At 39.8% G+C, this 7,827-nt stretch overlaps 1 long non-coding RNA gene and 1 pseudogene across 1 annotated transcript; one reads left to right on the top strand and one right to left on the bottom strand.

Moving 5' to 3' along the window:
• Positions 1-1,685: 1,685 nt before the first annotated feature.
• Positions 1,686-3,148, top strand: LOC128604837 (uncharacterized). Its single transcript, XR_008385333.1, has 3 exons — positions 1,686-1,892; positions 2,069-2,166; positions 2,392-3,148. It is a non-coding gene; the product is annotated as an uncharacterized LOC128604837 (long non-coding RNA).
• A 2,392-nt stretch (positions 3,149-5,540) lies between these two features.
• Positions 5,541-7,115, bottom strand: LOC128604825 (piwi-like protein 1; annotated as a pseudogene).
• Positions 7,116-7,827: the final 712 nt, after the last annotated feature.

The raw sequence follows: 7,827 nt of genomic DNA on the forward strand, positions 1-7,827 counted from the left end.
TTGTCACCTTCTCACCAAGTTGCTTGGCAATGGTCTTGTAGCCCATTTCAGACTTGTGTAGGTCTACAATCTTGTCCCTGACATCCTTGGAGAGCTCTTTGGTCTTGGCCATGGTGGAGAGTTTGGAATCTGATTGATTGATTGCTTCTGTGGACAGGTGTCTTTTATACAGGTAACAAGCTGAGATTAGGAGCACTCCCTTTAAGAGTCCTCAGCTCATTACCTGTATAAAAGACACCTGGGAGCCAGAAATCTTTCTGATTGAGAGGGGGTCAAATACTTATTTCCCTCATTAAAATGCAAATCAATTTATAACATGTTTGACATGCGATTTTTCTGGATTTTCTTGTTATTCTGTCTCTCACTGTTCAAATAAATCTACCATTAAAATTGTAGACTGATCATTTCTTTGTCAGTGGGCAAACGTACAAAATCAGCAGGGGATCAAATACTTTTTTCCCCTCACTGTATAATGTGTTGCAAATAGAGCTGCAACAACTAATCGATAATGAAAATCGTTGACCGAGCAACCCTCCTCCCGGAACAGTCATCGACGCCAAAGTCACGCGACCCGAGTGGTGTGTTCAGGCATAGTTCATCGTTCTCTTTCTCTTTCTCTGGTGGTCTTTCTGATCGCAGCTTCAGGTTGCGTTCGGTGTGTTCTAAACACTGATGGCTTGATTTGTCAGGTACGACTTCATCGTGAGTCACAAAGTGCGCTTCGGCAGTGTGGCCCCCACTCACTACAACGTGGTGTACGACAGCAGTGGCCTCAAACCAGACCACATGCAGAGACTCGCCTACAAACTCTGCCACCTGTATTACAGCTGGCAGGTAAAAGCCACACACACACACACACCTGTGTTCATACAAGCCCGCTTTCTACACAACCCCGGATCATGCTGATTGATGATGTAAGGATTGAGGATGTGGTCATTTTCTTTAATCGCACGTCTATCATTAGAGAATCCGCATCGTGTGATCAAAAACGGAGAACGTGTGTTAATTTGTTAACCATTAAAACCAGTGCCATTATTGCTTCTTAATGGTATCCACTAGACACAACATGCCACCAAAGCAACAATTTACCAGTAGACCTACAGGGACATTACAGATTCTATGAGGGTTTCTGTTGCGATTGTTTTTTTTCAGAAGGGAAATTCCTATTTCCATTTTGGGAATAAATCAGAACAAAGTGTAACCAAATAATGAGCTAATAAAAAAAAAAAAAAAAAAAAGTAAAATAAACTTTTAAGTGTACAATATCTGGAGGAAAATACTAAAATAGTTTTATTCGATTTAAATGTATCAATATTTGACATCATTACCTACTGGATTTCCTTTTTTATTTTAGTAATAAATATATTTTAGGAATAAATCATAGCAAACTGTGATTAAATTCATAATGAACTAATTAATGCACAGAAGAAAAAAACATGTTTCAAATTGCACTCGATCTGGCAACAATGAGAAGCTTTTATTAGTATTTACATAAACTTCTGGGGGGAAATACTAGAAAATACATGTATTCGATTTAAATTGGTTAATCATTAATTGCATTGTGGATTCCTTTTTTTGCACCTTTAACCAACAGTTGATTTAATTTAATAATAATAATAATAATAATAAAAGTGCAACAGATATGCAATGAATATAAAATATTATTTATTTGTTTACTTGTTTGTTCAGTCAATGGTGCAACAAGGTATCTGGACTAGATGACCTATCTGGCCTTTGATTAGGCCTACTGCATCTTCTGATGGAGATGTAAAACGAAGTGCGTGAGTTTAAAAGACCTGTGTTCCTGTAGGTGTTGAGAGGATTGAGTGGAGGATACGTTTGGCTCGGATCAGGAGGATCCTTAGGCTCTTGCCCGAGTTTGTGCGCATGTGGTAAGTGCAGGAGTCAACACCTGTTTCAGTGTTTATTTACAGTCACAGCGTTTAACCTCACGCTTCCTACCTCGCCAGGCAGATCATGTCCGAGGTCAAGGCACTCATCACTCAGATCACAGATGTGTTAAAGTAACGTCTGAACTTATTCACTGTCATTCTCTCTCTCTCTAAAGGTTCATTATGCACCGGTTTCACTGATTGCATTTAACGTGCAGCCGAGAAGCTGACGGAAGGTGAGCTGCATGATGGCAGGCTGATCGCCGATCAGAAGGTACTACACTGAAATACTCCACCCCGGTCAGAATAACTCTTCTGCACTGTAGCTTTGTAAACAGATGTTGTTTTAGTTTGAGATGCAGTCGTAACCCTCAGGTTCGAGTTTAAAGCAGAAGAAGCGTTACAGGAACTTGTCATTAATATCTCACTGTGACCCGAAAGCTGCTTGTTGGATGTTTAATGTAAGATTAGAAAGTTCAGCTGGTTTATCTCCTCTCAGGTGTGTGTAAAAGAGAACCTGGCTGTGTCCTTGCAGCGTGTGATTTCTATTTCATCTGTGTTTTCAGAAGGAGGTGGAAGATTGAGGAGCCGATTTTTATTTTGTTTTTTTTTGTTAAATAAAAGGTTTCTTTAAATAACCAACACCTGCCTGACTGTACGAGTTATTTACATGAACCAGTCGCAGGAACGTCTTGCTATAAGGGATGTGAAAGTGATAATATCTTTTTGTACAGAGCGTAATAGAACTGAGGCATCAGGAATCCCAAATATAGTAATGAATGGGCAAGGTTTTAAATCTACTCTGAGAATAGTGGACATGATGGTAAAGAAACCAGTCCAAAAACCATGGAGATCTGGGCAAAGGAAAAACATATGGCCAAGATGACAGGGACAGCCATGGCATTTATCACACTTGTCCTCTACTTCTGGATATATTACAGAAAGTCTCAACTTAGACAAATGCACTCTGTGTAAAACTTTGAACTGGATGAGTCCAAGATGAGCACAGTAAGTGGTAGACTGTATCCTACCTATAGCACGTTCCCAACACTCCTCACTTATCTGTACTCCTAACTCCATTTCCCACACATTCTTAATTTTGGTACCCGCCTCACTACCTAACGCCAGAATAAAATCATAAATCTTAGATATCATTCCTCTCTGATGTGGATTGAACCCACTCAACCCTGTCAAATGCTTTTTCAGCATCTAAAGAAATCAATCTCAGCCGAATGCTTTGAATAATGTAAAGAGCGTACGGGTATTGAAAAACAACTGATGTCCCTTTATAAAACCGGTTTGCTCTTCAGATATAAGGGATAACGTTCTCTAAACGAGATGCCATTACTTTTACCAACACCTTTACATCTGCATTAAGCAGAGACAGCGGTCTATAAGAACCGCAGGAGGCTGGATCCTTACCCTCCTTAAGAAGGAGAGCTATAGTGGCTTGTGTCAGAGTTGGAGGCAAAGACACATTCCAAGGATTCGTTGAACACACATAAAAGCAATGGAGCTAATTTTCCAATAGATGCTTTAAACAATTCAATCGGAACCCGTCCGGGCCAGGAGCTTTGTTACACTGCGTAGTTTTAACTGAATTCAAATTTCTTCGAGACAGTGGGGAGTCCAGTTGCATGGCAGTATTCGAATCAATAACAGGGGTACAAAGGTCCTGAAGAAATGCATTCACTTTAGTATCGTCTGCAGGAAATTCAGATTTATAAGGTGAAGAGTAAAACCATTTAAAAGTAGCATTAATTTCCATGGGATCTGTAATGACAATATTATAAGTGTGCGCGTGCTAATCTTAAACAAACCTGTGCGCGTGCTGCGACGGGAAATACCGGTTTAAAGCGTGTTCGCGTTAAAGTCTTGCTGAAGGTGTTAAATGTCACAGAGCCACACTCACGAGCGTCATAAACCGGTTTAAAAAATTAATAATAATAATTTCTGTTCCTTTGGTGAAAACTTTCAGAGCGTTTTAAATCTACACCAGCCTTTTGTAAATGTACAGAAAGTATATAATCCGTATATGTAAAATATTTAAATAAATAAAAAAGCAGTGCTCGTGTTATTACAGGAGGTGACATTTTGTAGGAAAACGTGAATAGTGAACGCGCCTCGGGGACGTGCACTGTAGGGTTGACAAAAGGCCAAAAACGCTTTAACAACAAGTTTCAGCTCCAGTTAAAGGAAAGTGCTTGACTCAAGTAGTTTTTTTTCCCCTACAACAATTCCTAGATAACCGGTTTAGAGTACAAGTAAAATATACTAACTTGTTGATTTTATCACATCACATTCCACAACACTGATTAAACCTGAGGTTCTGATTCTCACAGGGGCCTCTGTTACTGACTGTTTAATACTGTCTCAGTTCTGAGATTCATTTAATGTTCAGTCGAAGTGAATAAGTTTCATATTTAGTGTAAAATATTAGTGTAATCCACCTGTTTCTAAATTACATTATATAGCACATCTATCATGTGCACACTGAAAATTCAAGTCCCAAATGTTTCTAAAACTACACAACCGTGTGTATATGTGTATATTTTATATAAGTGTATATATGTATACAGGAAATCACACACACACACCTCTACTGCATCCTCCAGGAAACACACGAAGGAAACCTCACCTTTCCCGGCTTCTAATACACTCATTCATCTGCTTTAAATATACTTTTTTTTCTCCACATCCTCAATTCACAGCACCTGTTAATTCTTTATTTCCTTTTTTCTACATCACTCACTCTCTCTCTTACTCTCTCTCTCTACTAAACTAATCATACACAACCTCAGCTCACCCTTAAGATATAACCGTTAAGTAAAATTTTCCTTCAGCCATCAGAACAATACATTAACTCTGACGTGTTTGACTGATAGCATTTCGCTTCCGTTCTTGCGGTTTTGTAAACATCGAGTATACGGACGCTCCGATCGCAGGCTTGATCTCGTATAGCTCGTATCTTTAACCCTGCAATTACACGGTTTTAAGCTAAATTAAGCTATTTAGATCGTCAACACTGTACAAAACATTCCCAATAAAATCTTGGACAAAACACACCGAACGCAACCTGAAGCTGTGATCAGAAAGACCGCCAGAGAAAGAGAAAAAGATGGATGAACTATGCCTGAACACACCACTCGGGTCGCGTGACTTCGGCGTCGATGACTGTTCCGGGAGGAGGGTTGCTCAGTCTGGCGTGGAGGAGAGCGAAGAATCTGGAAGAGATGCGTTTCTTCACCACCAACACGGTCAGTTTGGGCCTGTACACAGAAACACTGATGGCTGAGAGAAAACCCAAAAAGCGTGCGTCAAATCTGTTTTATCGAGATGTGTCAAGTCTCACGCGTAATCTTCACCCATGGCCTTGATGGACTGCGTGAACTGAGGCACTTCGTAGTCGACTACGCTCAGCAGCACACCGTCGCCCACGCCATCTCGATACGCCACCATGCGTGACGGCAAACATTCGTTGTATTTGAAGTAGGCCTTCAGCACAGCTGATGAAAAGAAATCAAAACAAAAAGCGATGTCTTAATGCGCTTCTTAACTGAAGCGACAATTCTAAAGTTGCTCGCTTTTTCTCCCACGTTCCGTCAGACTGCAGTGTGAGTATTTCATCCTGAGTGTAAAGTCGGAATTCAAAGAGACTGCAGTGTAACGAGGTCATTTAGGAGCATGATGTTCCTCCCAGAGTGCATTTCATACCCTGCACACTTTGAAAACCACCTGAGAGAAGGACGGTGCTCTCATGGTTACAGAGCAGTGGCACATAGCATACAGAGCACATAGCATACAGAGCATGGCCCAGACCCTTTATGAGGAAGATGAAGGTGGCGGTAGCAGCGAGGAAAATAACGTTCAGAGGATTCAAGACTAAAAAAATTGTGATTCTGTCCTTCAACTGGAAGGAAATACAGAGAAGAGTGTGTGAGATTAAGAGAACCAGCTCAGGCCTGAGTAAAGAATCCTGAGATGCAGGAAGTAGTGTTAAAAGTCTCTGAAATTTCCCACCACTGAGCTGAAAAACTCTTGTTGGATTCATAATCTTTACTGATCGTTTGTAGTGGTAACAATATGCAGATATACGAGGGATTAAAAAATATCAACAAATAAAGAAACCATGAGCATGCTGCTATATGTAGAAAGATTATCAATCAACGACAGGATGGTGTAATGTGACGCACCACTAAGCTAAACAGGTCTTCGTGATGCTTTTTATTCCTTATACCTCAGCAATTTGACAATTAAACATTTTATTCATTAAAAGAACGATATTGTACTTTTTCTCTCTCCTAAAGTTAAGATAAACCACAAAGGGTAATGCCCTCTCTTCTGAAGACTGGTGGAAAAGTTCAAATCTAAAATCTAGTTCATTAAACACAACCCTTCTTAAAGCTGTTTACAGAGTCCACACAAGTCATGCTTTAAGTACCTGGACATGCCCGGGTTGAGGCTGGCCACCAGTGCACCGATGGATCTCTTTCCTGCAGCACTGTCGTGGTAGCAGTCGATACCAACATCATCAGGTGCTTCAACTGAAAGAGCAGGAGAAGTCACTAAAACAATGTTTTAATAGAATAACATCAGGGTTAGGAGGTGCCACTGTTGATCAGTTACAAGATCAGATATGCTTTTAAGTGATGATTTTGGTTGTAGTTGAAATCCCAATGCCGGATATATTTCAGTTACTGGAAAAACTCCCAGTGCTTGAAGAACAGAACCGTACCGGGATCTCGACGCTCCACGGCTCTCCTTCCATCTTGCAGTTCATCTGCAAGGAGATCTTTGTGGCTATGGTCATGAGGGTCTGAGGTCTGCTGAGGGTGTGAGCCACCACACACTGGCTTGGAGTGGGACAGTCCACACACAGGTACTTCTTCACGCAATCGTATTTATCCTTACGGTTGGTTGAGAGGATCACAACCACCTTACACACATGATTTAAAGTGAGCGCTTCAGAACAAGAAGTAATGGTAATCTGTAGATTGAGGCTGTTGATCTGAAATTATCTTATGCCGTATGCTTAGACCCATAAAAGGATATACTGTGACAAAATTCACATAGAAGCAGCTGCACTGCACTGCGTGTGTCACATCACAAAAGGTGAAACGACTTTAACAAAGAAAATCAAACGGCAATATCCTTAAACGTTCAATTAAAAATAAATAAATAAATAAAAACAATTTCATTTGACTTATTTACTAGAAGTGTCATGATCCTAGTTTTTATTTTCCTTAATGGAAAGCTTGAGTATCAGCCGATACCCATCCGATATTGTTTTCTTTAAGATCTACAACGCTCATTATTTTAACTGAAGCACTCGTTTACCATTAAACTTTCATACAGAAACCCATACATAAAGTACGAATATAATGAATTCAATCCTAGTGAAAGAACAGTCACGTCTCTTTTACATGCATCAGTTACATGATTTGATTTCTGTTATCTCTGATGGCTGATCCACCGTTTTGTTTTGTTTTTTGCTGCTATCAGGTCCTGGATCAGTGCCACCTAGGGATGCACGATTATGGCCAAAATGATAATCCCGATTATTTAGATTAATACTGAGATCTCGATTATCACGATTATTCATTGATTTTAGTGATAACATATTTTATTGCACTTTCACATTTATTAAGTTCTCTCATGCCACAATACAACACACAAGTAGGCATGAGAAAACTTGAGCTGGTCAATTATGACAGAATTTAGGAACATAGTGTGAGCCATGACACGTTAATTTACCTTCTGATAAACTAAATCTAATATTTTCAGTAAATTTTACAGACTGTATGCACAAAACAACCGTGAACCTGTTCACCTTGTAAACAAATACAATAAACCTCAATGTTCAGTGTTTGAAGTCTGCTCCTCTTAAATATATTTAAAGCTACACTATTAGACATTTCCACTGTCATGGTTCTGG

Source organism: Ictalurus furcatus, unplaced genomic scaffold (assembly GCF_023375685.1).
Source record: "Ictalurus furcatus strain D&B unplaced genomic scaffold, Billie_1.0 scf3, whole genome shotgun sequence".
Classification (NCBI taxonomy): Eukaryota; Metazoa; Chordata; class Actinopteri; order Siluriformes; family Ictaluridae; genus Ictalurus; species Ictalurus furcatus.